The following is an 18,309-nucleotide window of genomic DNA, read 5'->3' as shown; positions in this document are numbered from 1 at the left end:
AGCTTATTTGGGTCCTTGCTCTTCTATTACTGGTTAATCTAGCAAGAGGTCTATCAGTTTTATCTTTTCAAAGAACCAGCTTTTTGTTTCGTTAATCTTCTGTATTTTGTTTTGTTTTGTTTTTAATTTCATTTAGTTCTGCTCTGACCTTAGTTATTTCTTTTTTTCTGATGGGTTTAGGTTTGGTTTGCTCTTCCTTTTCTATTTCCTTGACATGTGTCATTAGGTTGTTAATTTGTGATCTTTCTGCTTTTTGATGTGGGCATTTAAGGCTATGATTTTCCCCTTAGGCCTGCTTTTGCTAAATTCCATAGATTTTGATTGCTTGTGTCTACTTCGTCATTCAGTTTGAGTAATCTTTTGATTTCCATCTTAATTTCATTCTTGACCCAATAATCGTTCAGCAGGAGGTTGTTTAATTTCCATGACTTTGTGTAGACTTGAGTGTTTCTCTTGGAATTGTTTTTTAGTGTTATTCCACTGTGGTCTGAGAAGATACATTGTATGATTTTAATTTTTTTGAAAGTTTTGAGACCTGTTTTGTGGCCTAAGATGTGATCAATCTTGGAGAATGTCCCATGTGCTGAGGAGAAGAATGTATATTCAGTAGTTTTGGGGTAGAATGTTCTGTAATGTTGGTTAGGCCCATTTGTTTTAGAGTCCTGTTTAAGTCGAATGTTTCTTTATTTATTTTATGTTCCGATGATCTGTCTAGCTCTGTCAGTGGGTTTTTGAAGTTTCCACTAATTTCAATGCTGCTTTTTATATCTTTGCTTAGATGTAGTAGAATTTTCTTTATGAATCTGGGATCTCCTGTGTTAGGTGTGTGTATATTTATGATTGTTATGTCTTCTTGTTGAATTTCTCCCTTCACCATTATATAGTGACCATCTTTGTCTTTCCTTAGCATTTTGATTTAAAGTCAATTTTATCTGATATGAGAATGGGTACACCTGCTCTCTTTTGATTTCCGTTTGCATGGAATATTTTTTTCCATCCCTTCATCTTGAGTCTGTGTGAGTCCTTGTGAGTTAGATGTGTTTCTTGGAGACAGCAAATAATTGTGTTGTATTTTTTCATCCATTCAGCCAGCCTATGTCTCTTGAGTGGGGCAATCAAACTGTTAACATTAAGTGATAGAATTGGTATTTGGGCTGCTCTTCTGTTCATTATGTTGAGTAGTACCTTATAGCCTTTTTTTCTCTCTTGTGCTGTTGTGTTATATGAGCTGTGCGCTTTAGTTTTTCAATAATTTTACACTGGTGGGTATCTATTGTGCTGCTCCATGTTTAATGTAGTTCTGAGTATTTCCTTCAGGGCAGGTCTTGTTGTGACAAATTCCCTCAGTGTTTGCCTGTCTGGAAAGGTCTTTATTTCTCCTTCATATATGAAACTTAGTCGTGCAGCATACAGAATTCTAGGTTGCCAGTTGTTCTATTTAAGAAGGCTGAATATGGGACCCCAATCCCTCTTGCTCCTAAGGTCTCTGCTCAGAAGTATGCAGTTATCCTGATGTGTTTTCCTTTGTACGTTACTTAATGTTTTTGTCTCACAACTCACAGGAGTTCCTTCTTCATGTTAACTTTGGCCAATCTGATGACTATATGTCTTGGTGATTCTCTCTTTGTAATGAATCTCCCAGGTGTTCCTTGAGCTTCTTTTATCTGGATGTCTAATTCTCTAGCAAGACCGGGGAAGTTTTCCTCAATTATTCTCTCAAATAGGTCTTCTAGACCTTGTGCTTTTTATTCTTCACCCTCGGGGATGCCTGTGATTATTATATTTGGCCATTTTCCATAATCCTATATTTATCATAGGCTTTGTTCATTCCTCTTGATTCTTTGTTCTTTATTTTTGACTGACTGGGTTAATTTGAAAGAGTAGTCTTTAAGCTCTGAAATTCTTTCTTCTGCCTGGTCTAGTCTATTCTTAAAGCTTTCTACTGTTTTTTGTATTTCCTTAAATGAAAATTTTATTTCCAGAAGTTCTATTTGGTTTTTTAAAATATCTCTGTTCCTTTAGTAAATTTTTCATTCATTTCTTGAATTATTTTTCTAGTTTCTTGGAGTTTTTTCATTTTTTCTTGGATTTCATTGAGCTTCCTTATAATCTATATTTGGAATTCTTTATCTGTCATTTCAGTGTTTTCATTTTGGTTGGGATCCATTGCTAGAGAGCTGGTGTACCCCTCTGGGAGTGTCCTTTCACTGTAATTTTTCATACTTCCGGAGCTCTTGCACTGATTCTGTCTCATCTGAAGGAGCTGTTGCTTCTTGTTTTTGGATTTTCTTTTGTTGAGATGGGACTTTTTTTCCCCCTCCTCACTCTTAAGGGTGTGTCTGTAGCATATGTTGGGCAAGATCCTTTGGCTTTCCTTGTGGGTGCTTTGATGGGGGGGTCTAAGTTCTTGATGGATACCTTGGTTGTAGATAGCCTTAGTGTGGTGTTTTTCTCAGTTGCTAGTTGTTTTTAAGCTGTAGCAGTGGTGTACTATGTGTGTGGGCAGATTCTGTCTCTTGTTGATGAGAGAAAATGGAGGTCTTTGAAATCTTTCTCTTTCCCTAGCCCTGTGGTCTTCTTAACAGCGTGAATTATATTGGGACACCTAGTTTAATCTCTGAGACAGCAGGCATTGGTTGTGCGTAAGAATCAGCTATGCCCTATATGATTGAGTCAGTTAATGTGGCTGTACAAGTTGTCCTCCTTGCCAGTAGGTGGTGCTTGCCAGAAAAAGCCAGCTACAGTGTTGTTTTTTGGGACCTGTGACCAGCTCTAGACCCTCAGGAAAAACACTTAAGTGTCCCAGGTGGTGGTGAGGGCCCTGGAGCTTCCAGGGGCCTCCTTATTCTCTACCACAGCAGAGGTGGTTGGAGGAGTGAGGCTGGGTGGGTCTGAGTTGGGTGAGCCTGCCTTCAGGCTTCATGAAGGCTAGCAAAAGGGCCATCTCGGCAGGGGTCAGGCTGCTGAGGAAAGCCATCAGGGAGGGGATTGAGGTGGCCCCACCAAGCCAGGAATTCTGCTCATGGGGGAGGGGATTTACAGTCTGGCTGTTGGGAGTTGGTTTTGCTCTTCTCTCTCCTCCTCTGCCCCTAGGTCTCCTTCCAGTGTCTGGCCTCAGGCAGGAGCTCAAACTAGCTGAGCTTACTCCCGCAAATGGCACTGCAGGCTGGGAGCTTTTCTGTCTGTGATTCTGCCCCTGGCCAAGAGCACAGCTTTCCTGTGGCGAGAGGGGTGCTCTGTGAGTGTGCTGTGGCTCGGACCACACTGCACTCTCTTCTCAGTTCTGCCCATGTGTGCTCCCTCACCTCCCGAAATTAGTTCACAGATCTCCCCCCATGCCCCTGAGCAATATGATTGAGTCCTAGGGGTATGGGATCTGGCCTGTGGACCTGTCCCCAGGTCCCCCAAGTTCAATCACTGACCATGCCAGGGAGAAGTGTGCTGGTCCCAAGTTGCCCATGGAGTGCTCAAGCAGGTTTGCTATCCCTCTGCTTTGGAGTATGCCCTGTTCTGCTGGAACAGCCAGGTGAGCAGCACCAAGGAGGGCCAGCGGGCAGGGAGCTCAGTCCAAGCATCCTATGGTCTGCTGCAGGTCTTTAAGAGGAAAGGTGTGAGCCTCACTCTCTGTGCAAGCCTTGGTGTAGTGGGCGCACCAACAGAGGGGATGAGTCTTGGCTCAGTTGTCTCTTGGGGCACCTGTGTCTCTTGGCAGAGTGGGCAGGGGAGGGACAAGGGAGGAAAAGAGTCTGAATGGAGGAGAGTGGGCACACTTGTCATCTCTGTCCCTCTCTCTGGAAGGCAGCCCTCCAGTAATGTCCAAGCTCTGCGATCACATAGATCCCCTGGAACCCACCAGCCCCTGCTGCTACCACAGTCTGGGCTGGAGTTGGGACATGTTTGTGTAGGAATGAGTGATACAAAACTGAGGGGCTGAAGCTCCCTGGGGGAGGACAAAGGCACGCAATGGGTAAAGAAGCAGTATGGTGCCTGCTGTCTTGGCTCGGGTCTGTGGTGATGAGAAGAGACCCTGAGTGGTCTGGCAGCCTGGTGCTTTGTCCTGAAGAAGCTCCCAGTTCACTGGCGGCAGCAGCTGTTGAGCTCATGAGGGTAGAAAAGCGCTCCAGCAGCTTGGGAGCCTGGTGACTTCCACAGGTGTGAGGGAAGGAGAACAAAACCCCCACCTACCCTTTCCACTGCGCTTCAAGCCTCTCGAAGGTTGATCTCTGATGATATCTTGCTCTGCCTCGTTCTGCTCCACAACATCTTCCCGTGGAATCTCTGGTAGGTTCTGGCACTTTTTCCTCGGAATTATACCTGATTTATATATATTTTTTCATCTAAAACTTCCTGCTTTCTTTGATGATCTGGCAACCGATGTCTCTAGTCAGTCATCATCCTCCCTAATCTTTCTTTTATATTCCTCACTGGTGCGGCACATATCTTGTTCTCTGATACTCTAAAGGTATGAAGGTTTTGGAGGTCAGTGTTCTCTATTATGTAGATGGTCACATAGGGGATGTGATGGCTTGAGGCCCTGGGAGTCCATCCATTTTCATGTCTTCCTCCATTACCTGTTCCATTGTTGGCAATACTGTCATTGACTCATTTATTCTATCTGTTGAATAGAATATTCTTCATCTTTAATGCTGTGTCCAGGTCATACTCAAGCAAATTAATATTTAATATTAATTACTATTAAGGCTTAAATATCCCAGTTATTTTTTTTTAATTTTTTTTTTGAGGCAGAGTCTCACTCTCTTGCCTGGGCTAGAGTGCCATGGCGTCAGCCTAGCTCACAGCAACCTCAAACTTCTGGGCTCAAGTGATCCTCCTGCTTCAGCCTCCAGAGTAGCTGGGACTACAGGCACACGCCACCATGCCCGGCTAATTTTTTCTATTTTTTTTTTTAGCTAATTTCTTTCTATTTATAGTAGAGATGGTGTCTCGCTCTTGCTCAGGCTGGTCTCGAACTCCTGAGCTCAAGCCATCCTCCCGCCTCGGCCTCCCAGAGTGCTAGGATTACAGGCATGAGCCACCGCGCCCGGCCTATCCCAGTTATTTTTATGGATGTCTAAACTTTATGATACTTAGGGGTATCATAAATTCAGTTAAAAACTATTATATTTGGAGGTGGTGTCCAAAGGGGGATAGGAGTTTGGTCAAGATGGTACCAGTGACATTTCTTGCAGTATTTGTTTAGCACATTTCTTGGTTATAGGAGGATTGACATGAAGGAGGACCCAAGATGGGATTTTATAGTATTGGAATGTAAAAAAAAAGGCCTTGTGAAAATGTACTTGTCTGGGGGTCTGTCTTGTCGGTACAAATGTTTGCCTGACTCCCATGATATAGTAGAAGTTATATAGTATTCTACAACCAGGTTCGAAGGGCCATGATGACTGGGGAGATAAATGCTGGTATCAGAAATATGACTAAATGTTCATGTTACTATACATACACCATCCAACAGAATCTTCTTTTATAATTCGAATTTGAGGGCAGAAATCTTAGCTGAGAAAATTCTCAGGCAGAGAATCATATATACCTTAACTAGGAAGTCCATCTGTATGACTGAATGCTGAGATCATAGGGACAGACACTGACAAAGCCCCACTTTACTCTGGAATAGCTGTCATGTAGTCAAAGCAAAATAATGCTGTAATACATAATGTTTGCTTCACATTTGTCCATCTGTCAGTGACCATGTGGCACAGGCATAATTTGGTTTTTCAATTCTCATGTTCCAGAGGACTCCTTTATCATGTTCAAGAAGAATGCAATTAATATGACCAGACATATTTGACATGTTCTACATCTGTGGTCCCCAACCTCTGGGCCATGGACTGGTACAGGTCTGTGGCCTGTTAGGAGCCGGGCTGCACAGCAGGAGGTGAGTGGTAGGTGAGCGAGTGAAGCTTCATCTGTATTTACAGCTACTCCCCATTGCTCGCATCACCGCGTAAGCTCCGCCTCCTGTCAGATCAGCGGCAGCATTAGATTCTCATAGGAGCATGGACCCTACTGTAAACTGCACACGAGATGGATCTAGGTCGTGTGCTGCTTATGAGAATCTAATGCCTGATGATCTGAGGTATAGCTGAGGCAGTGATGCTAGCGCTGCGGAGCAGCTGCAAATACAGATTATCATTAGCAGAGAGGTTTGACTGCACAATAAATGTAATGCACTTGAATCATCCTGAAACCATTCCTCCCTCCCCCGGTTCAAGGAAAAATTGTCTTCCATGAAACCAGTCCCTGGTGCAAAAAAGGTTGAGGACCACTGCTCTACATGACATAGCACACTAGAGGAAAAGTCTGACAATGGAATGGCATATTATGTAGAGTGGGGAATGAGGACATAATGCCAATTTTCAAGACAACCAAGTCTTCCGAGCGTAACTTTAGGTGGCGTAAGACCAATGACTCTTTCCTCTGGTTAGTTTGTGATTGACTATCAAAATAGTTTTTATTTTATTTTACATGGGGAAAAGTACAGTGATGTGTCTTCAGAAGCCTTTTCTTCCCTTTCTTTCTTGCCGCTTACACTTGAGCCTTATATGTTAAGAATTTTGGATCAGATATCAAGAAGTTTTACTTTTACAACCACAAATTCATATAACCAAGAAGAATCAAACGAAGGTAATGAAGCAGTAGAATGACTATTTGAAAGCAAAAATGTTTCCATGTAGTTCCACTAGATGGTAGCAAATGATTACATTTTGGACCTCTACAGTTATTTATAAGATGCTTACTTCTCCAAAATTAGAAAAACAGTCCTGTAAAAGTGAAAATTATATCTGAAACACTGCTTCCTTTGGAGAGGGTAGAACACAGTTTGGCTTGAATCTGTTAAATAAAGTGCCAATAAAGAAAGCTTTCTTTTTCCTTAATAAAGTAGTCTCTGTTGAAACAGCAAGAAAATGCCAATCCTAGGACTGGTTCCTTGTGACTTTTCACTTGTATTTGATAAAATTTTGCAGAAAACATGGGACCAGGAAGTTGTTCGTTCTGAAATAAAACTTGAAATTACAGGATGGGTACAGTTGGCCCATGCTTGTAATCTCAGCACTTTGGAAGGACAAGGCAGGAGGATCACTTGAGCCCAGGAGTTCGAGACCAGCCTGGGCAGCATAGGAAGACCCCATCTCTACAGAAAGTAATAAGAAAAATTAGCCTGATGTGGTGGCATGCACTCCCAGCTACTTAGGAGGCTGAGGCAGGAGGATTGCTTGAGCCCAGGAGTTCAAGGTGCAGTGAGCTATGATAGCATCACTGCACTCCTGCCTGGTGCTAAAAAAAACTTTGAAATCACAAAGAACATTTGGAGGAGGTAAATTTGACAATGGAAAAAATGGCATGAATAGCCTTTTTTTTTTTTTTTCAAAGTCTCACTCTGTTGCCCAGGCTAGAGTGCCGTGGCGTCAGCCTAGCTCACAGCAACCTGAAACTCCTGGGCTCAAGCGATCCTCCTGCCTCAGCCTCCCGAGTAGCTGGGACTACAGGCATGCACCACCATGCCTGGCTAATTTTTTCTATGTATTTTTAGTTGTCCATCTAATTTCTTTCTATTTTTAGTAGAGACAGGGTCTCACTCTTGCTCAGGCTGGTCTCGAACTCCTGAGCTCAAGCAATCCTCCCGCTTCGGCCTCCCAGAGTGTAAGGATTACAGGCATGTGCCACCGTGCCCGGCCATAAATAGACATTTTTAAGCAAGATGTTATCTGCTTTTGACTTATTCCCTACAAACTCTTCGTACAAAGTTGTGGTTAGGAGGAATAAGTTCTGGTGTTCTATTACAGAGTAGGGTGACTGTAGTTAGTAACAATGTATTGTATATTTTAAGATAGCTAGAAAAAAAGATCTTGAAAGTTGTCACCACAAAGAAATGGTAAAGGTTTGAAGTGAAGGATATGCTAACTACCCTGATTTGATCATTGTGTTAGTCTGTTTTGCATTGCTATAAAGGGAATACCTGAGACTGGGTAATTTATAAAGAAAAGAGGTTTATTTGGGTCATGGTTCTGCCTGCTGTACAAGAAGCATTGTGCCAGCATTTGCTCCTGGTGGGGGATTCAGGGAACTTCCAATCAAGGTGGAAGGTGAAAGGGGAGCAGGCGGTTCACATGACTAGGGAGGGAGCAAGAGAGAGAGGAGGGAGTGCCAGACTCTTAAACAACCAGCTCCTGTGTGAATGACTTTCTTGAGGGATCTTCCCCCATGACCCAAACACCTCCCACTAGGCCCCACCTCCAGCACCGGGGATCAAATTTCAACATGAGATTTAGAGAGGCCAAATATCCAAACCATATCATTATACAGTGTTATTATACAATGTATACAATGTATATGTGTATTGAAACACTGTACCCCATAAACATATATAATTCTTGTTTCAATTATAAACAAAAGTTTTAAAAAAGGCATTTCAAAAGAGGGATAGGATTGAAAGAAGTCAATGAGTAGAGAGCTGTTTTCCAGAGGAGCCCCACACTCCTAGCTATCTATTTATGTATGTTTATATAAATACTTGCAGAGGTTCTTCAACGAGATACTTTATTAGAATAACACATAAATTACTCGATAATGACTGATTACGTACATTAAAAAAATTTCCGTTTGCTCCATCAAGCCTTACTAGATAGGTGTTGGGAATTGAGACATGGAAATTAGCCACAAGGATTTCCTCAGAATTTCTGCAGCCCACTTTGTTAGTGTCATGCCCACAGCCCTCAGGCTTCATCACTTCAGTGTGCTCAGGGGCCCTTCAACTCTCAGTATCTGCATCTCTGGCCTGATGGCACCCCACAAACTGCCAGAAGCCTGCTCTGCCCCTGCTGCCACTCTGGGAGCAGCCCTTAGCCAGTGACTCTCCTTCCCCTTTGGTGGAATAACTCTGGGGCATGTGTTTAACACGGTGTGCCAGATTTCCCCCAACAAGATGATGATTCAGTAATTCACCATGGTACCCCACAGTGGTAGTAAGTTTAATAATTTCCCTACTTCCCCGCTCACCTCCCATTGCTCTTTGGGATCACATCCAGAATAAGCTCTTTTTAAATAAATTTCTATTAAGATAATTACAAATTAATGTACAGTTGTAAGGAATAATACAAAGAAGTCCCATGTATCCTTTATCCTATTTTCCCCAATAGTATCATCTTGCAAAACTATAGTATTATATCACAGCCAGGATATTGATATTGATAAAATCTACCCACCTTATTCAGATTTCCCAGTTTTACTTGTAGTCATGTGTGTGTAGCTTTGTACAATTTTTGTGAAATATTATTGATTTAATGAAGATTCATAAATACATATGTTTTTGTATTTTTAATTGAAGTAAATTCATATAACATAAAATTAATCATGAATCATTTTAAAGCATACAATTTAGTGGCATTAAGCAGATCCACAATCTTGTGCAGTCACCACAACCATCAACTCTTGCCAGTTATAAGACATTCTTATTAACCTAAACGGAAACTCCATACCCATTAAACAGTCACTCCCCATTCCTCCTCCCCCCAACTTCTAGCAGCCAGTATTCTGTTTTCTATCTCTGTGTATTTACCTATTCTGGGTGTTTCATATAAATTGAATTATATACTATGTGACCTTTTATGCTGGCTTCCTTCAGATAGCATAATATTTCCGAGGTTCATCCACATTGTACGTTCATTAGTACTTCATTTCTTTTTATGGCTGAATAATATTCTATTGTATGGATATATCAGATTTTGTTTATTAATTTATTAATTTATAGACCTCTGGGTTGTTTCCACTTTTTGCCTATTGTGAATAATGCTGCTATGAATATCTGTACATAATTTCTGTAGTTGTTTGAATACCTACTTTCAATTCTTTTGGGTGTACCTAGGAGTGGAATTGAACTGCCAGACTGTTATTCACAGTGGCTGTATCATTTTATGTTCCTACCAGCATTGTGTGTTGTGTGCTTCAATTTCTCTACGTCTTCACTAACACCTGTTACTTTCCTTTGCTTTAATTACAGCCATCCTGGTGGGTATGAAGTAGTATCTCATTGTGGCTTTGATTTGCATTTCTCTAATGACTAATGATGTTGAGCATCTTTCAGCTCCATAAATTCCTGCACAGGGATTATAAGAACACAGAGTACAGGGGTTGAGTCTATGAATAGATACCAGGTGATGTGAACTAAAATGTAAGAAAAGTTCTGGTTATTTTAGACCATATATCTAAAAGGACAGCCATAATTTTATTGATGCACACACTCATTCAGTACAAAATTCTTTAGTGTGTTGATTATATAAAGGCCACTTAAAAATATAGTTTATATAGTTAATGGGTGTTACAAATTGAGAAATTTTTGAACCTGAGCAAGATAACAAATACTTATATTAATGCATAGAGGAAAAAACCTCAAGTAATTAAAATTCATTCTAAAATATTTTATTGCATGTTACATATGTGCACAAGCATAATGTAATATAGGAGCTGAATTAAATGTCTTAAATATAAGGTAAATTTAATCAATTATTGAATATCAAATTAACATAGAAAATTACAGAGCAAAACACAAATATTTTAAGTTAAAGACTTAGCATTAGCTAAAAAGAGATTTCATTTTACCTGTGTTTCAATTAATAATATAACTACATTTGCAGTTCAGAAATTGTTTCTCTTCTGTTGTTAGAATCAGTGGTTTGTACCAACACAATTTTCAGTTTTATATTCTGGTAATCATTTTAACTTTCAAGGGTGTCAGAATTTGACTTCATTGGTCTTTAGCAAAAACTTCTTGAATTTTATGATTAAATGAGTGTCATCAATTTCATCAATTGGGTATTTAATATATTAAGAGTATAGCTATTAATGGGTATATGTTTATAAAACTTATATTTCATTGGTTTTGAGAAACCCTGTGGAGAAAAATTCTATTCAGTGTAACAGTTCTAAATTTTATGAACTCGACCTTGTAAAAGATAACAGGAATTAAAAACCTGAGGCAGATTTGTGAACAATTCTGTAAAAACACATAAATTTTATGTATAACTTGACTATTTTTCTTCTGTAAGGCACCCAGAACATTGATTAGAATTTTTTCAGAGCCAGGCCCAGAGGCGTGTGCCTGTAGTCCCAGCTGCTTGGGAGGCTGAGGCGGAAGGTTTCCTTGAGTCCAGGAGTTTGAGTCCAGCCTGGGCAATATAACAAAACCCCATCTCTAAAATAATAATAGTAATAAAATAAATTAAAAAAATATTCCCGGGATTCACTGTACACTGTAATGAGGGTATAAGATGTGTAATTCAAGTGTTAACATTTATGCTAGGTGGTTGCAGATTTGGGGTGTTTTTTAGGGGAAATGGGTAAGAAACAAACAATTGAATAAAAACATGCACATGAGTAAACGTATTCTTAAGGTAATAAATCTCAAACTTTAGCGTGCATATGTAAGGGAAATTGCATGTGTATAGGCAACAGGTTTCTTAGGCCAAACTAAGATGACTGCCGCAGTGTTTTTTCCGGCCCAGCCCCCCTGGTTAGCTGGCCTTCCGGGGAGGCATGAGTCAGCATACTCATGTAACCAAAGTGTTATCTCCTGTGTGAACCCATGGCTTGTTGCCACTATTGTTCAGAGCCATATATAAACACTCGCCATGTTCTCGGCCATGCTTTTCGCCACTGCTGTATTCCCCCAACAATAAAGAGCATGTCTCACCTGCCTGCTGCCACTCGCCTTTTCTTCCAATTCTCGAAGCTTGCGCTGGAGCACAAGCTAGCCGCAGAGCATCCTCCTCACAGCATATAAATCACTTGTTAATTTTGATTAAAAAAAATGTAGAATCTGATTCATTAGGTATGTGGTAGGACCCAAGATTTTGTATTTCTGACAAGGTCCCAGATAATGCTGATGCTGCTGATTCAGGAACTACATTTTGCATCACGAGAGACTGTTAAATTGCTGGATTTCATCCAGAGCTGTTTGCCATGCAAGGATTCACAACTACAACAATGGCTGTGGTTGTAGTTCAGTACTTTATTCAACAAGATTATCTATGGAAGCCTTTTTGATGACTGTCAGCTTTTTATTGCAAACTGAGGATTAAGAAGGGAGCACAGTCTGTCCGTATTGTACATTTGTATAATTTCCCAGATTAGAGGCCGGCTGTGGCTGTGAGCTGTTGACAAGTTGGACGCCGCCACCACCCTCAGGCTGGGACAATTAGGATATGAGCCCAGTGTGAAACACATGCATAGAAGCATGGTGTTATGGTAGCCTCTGCTGCTTCGCAGTATATACCCTCTTTTCTGTGATGCTGCCGGTAAATCTTTGTCTAGATTACATTCAGGGAGACAGAGTACTAAAGACTTAAACTTTAGTGTACATACAAATCACCTGGGAACTCATTAAAGATGTACACTCCTGGGCTGTATTTCTGGAGATTCTGATTGAGCTGGTCTGGAGTTTGGCCTAGAATCTGTAACAGCTGCCCAGGTAGTTCAGGCCCAAGTGGTCAAAGGAGCACACTTTGAGAAACACTTAATTAGATCTTTATAGTTTTAAAAAAAGATCTAATATCCAAGTAGCTATTCACCCTTCTCTACCTGGGCAGCAGAAAGTTAACTTCCAGCTAAACTCTATACTTTCTCCGAATTCTCAACTTGTGACAGGTAAGTAACATATACTTTATCATAAAATATGAGCTTTTGCCTTGCTCAAAAGTTACTGCACTGATCTGATAGGTATTGTTTGGGAATGGCGTATGGCTTTAGGTATGGCTTAGTTACGAATTTAGTGGTATGAGAGAGCCATTTTGCACTAGCCTGCAAGGGCTTGTTAAATTTTGTGAGCCAGTTGTTAAACTGTTGCTAGTTTGAATTTATCATATGGTGGGGATATTTGTACCACTGCTACAAGTTGGGATCCAGGATCCCCTTATCCTCTCACCTCCCAAGCAGATTGTTAAATATTTACCAGCATACTAAGGAATATGCTCCTTCCAAGAGTGTGGGGACGGAGCTCCACGGCCAGGGAGAGTACTGGAGCAGGTTTCGGGAATTGAAATTAGAGATGAGCGGCAGCGGGTACATGAGACATATTCTTTTATCGTTGGGGTGATGTCACAGCAGCGAGAGTATGGTGAGCACTTATATATGGCTTGGAACAATAGTGGCAACATGCCAGGCAATAGCGTGATCACATGGGTTTTACATAAGAGGTGACATCATGGTTACATAAGCATGCTGACTTATGCTTCACCGGAAGGCCGGCGGAAGATAACGCCGGCAGTCATTTTGGTTTGGCCTAAGAAACCTATTGCCTATACAAATGGATTTCCCCTTACAAAGAGCATGAATTCTTTCAGTTTTCATTTTTTTTCTGGTTAAAAAAATGTTATTTCTAACATTTTGGGAGAGAGTTCCCAAATACCCAAGGGTATAACACTTTTCTGTTTCCTGGGGGTGGGGGGATTGCTCTGCTTGGATGAAAAAATGATTTTAGGGCTAGAAAAGATTCACAGAGTGGCACATTACTTCTCATTTATGCTCAGTCTCACAGTCAATATCTATTTTTTGATAAATATGAAGACATTTCTGTTATCAGTAATACCACCTAACCCCAACCCAAAGTTGGGTGGTATTACAAAGTTGGGAAAACACAAATTTATAGTCTGCCACCTGGACTTTTATTTATTTTAATTCTTGTAGACAACTAAATCATCTTTGCCAATTGTATGGCACATTCAAAAGGCAATTGAAAGGAGTTAAACGAATAGATTATTTATAAATAGGGTTGCAGGGTTGAAGGAACCAATAAGAAATGATGAATGACCCTATGGCTAGCCACAGCTGGGACTCATTTCCATCCCTGGGCCAGATGGGGAGGGAGCTATTACCAGAGCCTGGTGAGAGTTGTAGCTCATTGCTACTTATAGAGTGGTCCTCATATCAGCATCACCTGAAAACTCAGTCCCTGTCCCAGACCTGTTGAACTAGAGCTTACATTTTAATAAGACCTCAGTTTATTTGTATGAATATTATAGTTTGATAAGTTCTGCTGTAGTTGTAGGAGAAGACAACCTTGCAGAAACTGTGGCCTTCAATAGAGGAAAATAGGCACTGCCAAATTGTAGCCAGGCAGGGAAGAAGCTGGGGGAATAATTATCTGAACCTTTCCTTTGTTCCACCCTGCCCCCAACCAGCTGCCCATGCCTCTGATTGGCCAAATCCAGCCAGAAGCCATGGGATAAGGAAGTCATTCGATGCAATCTATGAAGGACAGAGCACAGAGAAGAGAGGAAGACAATGGATGGGCAAACAGAGAATGTAAAATTTAAAATAACTCAGGTGTAGTTCTGTCATAGTATAGCATATAGTACATCCAGCCAGAAAGCTTGGTTGAAGCAACATTTTGTAGAGAGTGCGTGAATCAGAGTGGAGGAAGGAGTTGTGGCTTGGGTACAGGTGTGAAGAAGTTCCTTATTTGTTTTTGCCCATTCTCGGCCCCCAAATCTTTTCTGCCATTGTCAAGTAGGGTCCAATCAAGAAATCCATTTATAACAATGTCTAGAGGCTCTCTGTAACTTTGATCTTAAGGAAGAATACAAAAGAATGATGGAATACATTTGATTCAATAGGAACCATAAACATGGTCCTATATCTAGTATTGCATAATTATATGCAACCACTATAAATTCAACGAAGTGGGTTCTGAGATTATTTTCCAGTTCCTACCTCAAGGAACAGATGAAAACCCTTTCCTAGGAGTGACTGAAAAATGATCTCTGGTCTGCTAAGGTCTGGATTTCTCTTCATTCATGACCCACACTAGTAATTAGGATGTACCTGTAACAGAAGTAAAAATTAACGATGGCTTAAACTAGATAGAAATTTATTTCTCTTTTAGCTAATAGTCCTTTTTGGGTAATAGCAGTATGGCAACATTGCTCTACATGGTTATACAGGGATCCAGTCCCCTTCTATCTTGTTGCTCTGTCCCTCTTCTTTCCTTGTCTATGCAATTCAGAATGGCTGGCCATAATATAATATGTATATTCCAGACAGCTGGATGGAAAATGTCGTAGGAGGGAGGGAAGGAAAATATGCCCTTTCTTTTAAGGGTGAGACCCGAAGGTTGTGCACATAACCTTTTTTCATGGTGTATTGGCCAGGATTTTGTCACATGACCATGCATAACAGCAAGGGAGGTTTGGAAATCCAGCTTTTACTTGGACAGCCCTAATTAGCACAAAAATTGATTACATAAAAGAAGGGGAGAGTGGAAATTGGGGGACAACCAGCAGCCTTTCCTACTCCTGGGTTCCTGTGGTCTTCCTCTGTGGTCCTTTGCCATTCTTGCCACATACCTGTCAGCCCTGGAAAGCTATTTACTTGTGTCAAGGTCCTTGGTATTTGTGGAAAATGCTCACTCTCTGCCACAAATTTAGGTTTGAAATGTTGTTTATCTTTGTATTGCTAAGGAAATTTAAAGTTTTGCTTCTTGCCAATATATTATGTCTGCTACCACAATATTTTGACTGGAAATGGTTTCTCTTTCTGTTTGTGGGACCTACAGCTTTTGTCCATTATTCATTGGATCACCCTATTTTCTAGTTTCTCTGATCAGAAGCTGCTGTGTTTACATGTGACCAGCAATTTAGCTTCTTCGTATGAGGATGTTTTGGTTATTTATTTCTTCAGGAATATTTATTAAGTGCCTACTATGCCCTGTGTACTATATAAGCCATTGGACATATAGCAGTGAACAAGACAAGCCCAATTTTTGCCCTCATGGAATTCATGGTCTAGTGGGGGAGACAAAAGTAAACATTAGATACACATACAAACACATATACATATATATGTGTACATACACACTTATGTATATGTACATGAATATATACATATATATATTAGAAATGTTGATAATTGTTTTAAAGAGAAACAAAAGGCAGAGTCAGAGAAAATGATGGGGAGAAATATAATTTAGTTTGAGTTGCAGGGTCAGGGAAGGTTTCTCTGAAGGCATGACACTTAACCTAAGACCTAAGAGATGATAAGAGAGTAGGTTAGGCAGAGAGAATATCATGGATTAAAGCTCTGAGAAGGGAAAGAGATTAGTAAAAATTAGAAAAGTTGAAAGAAGGTGTGTTTTGATGGAACAAAGTGGAGCATAGTTCAAGATGAGGTTAAAGAAGTTACCAGAGGCTTGAAGTTCATGAAACATTGTGGATGCCATTTTGGATTATATTCTAAGTGCAATAGAAATTTAAAGGGTTTTAAGTAGGAGAATGACATGATATAGCTTACATTTCAAAAAGAAAATCTTCAACTGCTGTGTGGAAAGTAGTTAGGAGGAAGGCCATAGTGGAAGCAAGGAGACCAGCTTGGAAGCTATAAAAATAGTCCAGATTCATGATGATAGTTGCTCAATCTAGAGTGGTGGAAGTAGCGATGAGTCTGAGTCATATTTTCAAGGTAGCTTTAGCAGGATATGGCAATGGACTGGATATTGTAGATGAGGGAGAAGGTAGAATCAAGAATGTCTGTCAGGTTTCTAAGTTTATCAATTGGCTAAATGGTGGTAGCTTTTTCTGAGAGGGTAAGAGTGAAAAGAGAACAGGTTTTGTAAAATATTAAGGTAATCTCTTTGATTGGGTTCAGACTGAAAATAGCCTTATCTAACAGGTTGAATTCTACTGGACTCAGCAGGTTAAGGGTTTACAGTTTATCATAGTTCCTAGGTTTTAAGATGTTGACAATTTTAAGATGCATTGATTTAACATTAGCTTTTCATAAAGAAAGGAATGATATCATGTAATATTTACACGTGGATGTAACACACATCCCATTTGAACTGCTAAACTATGGAAAAATACATCTTAGATTTGAGGAAATTTGGTATTTCAAGCCCACTTCCATGTAAGCTACAATTATAGTATTTTTAAGGTTAAAAATAAAGTATAGACCCAAGTAAAAAGTTTATTTTTAATCTCTAAAATAGCTCCAGGAAATCTGTTCATAACTTTCCAGAAATATATATCCAGTTGTCTGCTGGATAGCTTTACTTGACTGTCCCATGAGTACCTTAAGGTTTCACGGAATGAAATTCACTCTCTCCCATTAATCCCAAGCCTGCTTCTTCTCTTAAACCTCCCATTTTGGTTAATGGTACCACCATCCCCTTAGTTTCTTTTTTCATTCATTTATTCATCTATTCAACAAATATTTATTGGGCTCCGACTAGCAGCAGGTACTGTGTTCTAAAATCCCTATTTATAGCCCTTATCTTGCTGAGGGATTTAAGAGTTTTGGTATTTTAGCTATGTGACTTGCTTTGGCCAATGGGACAGTAGTAAATGTGATACAAGTGGAGATTTAAAAAAGTGCTTGCCAGCCAGGCACGGTGGCTCATACCTGTAATCCTAGCTCTCTGGGAGGCTGAGGCGGGCGGATTGTTTGAGCTCAGGAGTTCGAAACCAGCCTGAGCAAGAGTGAGACCCCGTCTCTTTGGACAACTAAAAATATATAGAAAAAATTAGCCGGGCATGGTGGTGCATGCCTGTAGTCCCAGCTACTCGGGAGGCTGAGGCAGGAGGATCGCTCGAGCCCAGGAGTTTGAGGTTGCTGTGAGCTAGGCTGACACCATGGCACTCTAGCCCGGGCAACACAGTGAGACTCTGTCTCAGAAAAAAAAAAAAAAAAGTGCTTGCACATTTGGACTTCACCTCTCTTGCTGCTTTTGGGAACCTTGTGATTACCACTATGTGAATAAGCCCAGGTTAGCCTGCTGGATGATGAGAATCATGTGGCCAAGTTCTCCCCATTATGCCATCTGACATCAAGTCAACAGCCAGACATGTGAATGAGGCCATTCTAGATCATCTAGCCCCAGCCAAGTTGGGGCCGGACCAGAAGAACTGGCAAGACAATTCTCAGAATTGTGAGAAATGATTTGTGTTTGTAGTTTTAAGCACTAAGTTATGTGGTGGTTTGTTATGCTGCAGTCTAATTGATGAAAGTGTCATGGGCCATTCCTTAGTAACTCAGTGGGGGTAGGCGTGTGGGTTGGGAAGGAGTCTGATTTTGTACCCGTCTTCTGATATCTATTATTAATATTTTGATATGTCAGGCAAGAAGAGTACCGTTCTAACATCCTGTTATGTTAGATATCAGTTTCTCTAATTTTACAGAGGAGAAAATGAAAGCTCATAGAAGTTAAGTGGCTTGTCCAAAGCCATACAACTATTAAGTTGTAGAGCTATAATTTGAACTCAGTTCTTTTAAAATGCAGAGCCTTTGCTTTTTTTTTTTTTTTTTTTTTTT

Source organism: Propithecus coquereli, unplaced genomic scaffold (genome assembly GCF_000956105.1).
Source record: "Propithecus coquereli isolate 6110/MARCELLA unplaced genomic scaffold, Pcoq_1.0 Scaffold50, whole genome shotgun sequence".
NCBI lineage: Eukaryota > Metazoa > Chordata > Mammalia > Primates > Indriidae > Propithecus > Propithecus coquereli.
This window is presented reverse-complemented; position numbering follows the sequence as displayed.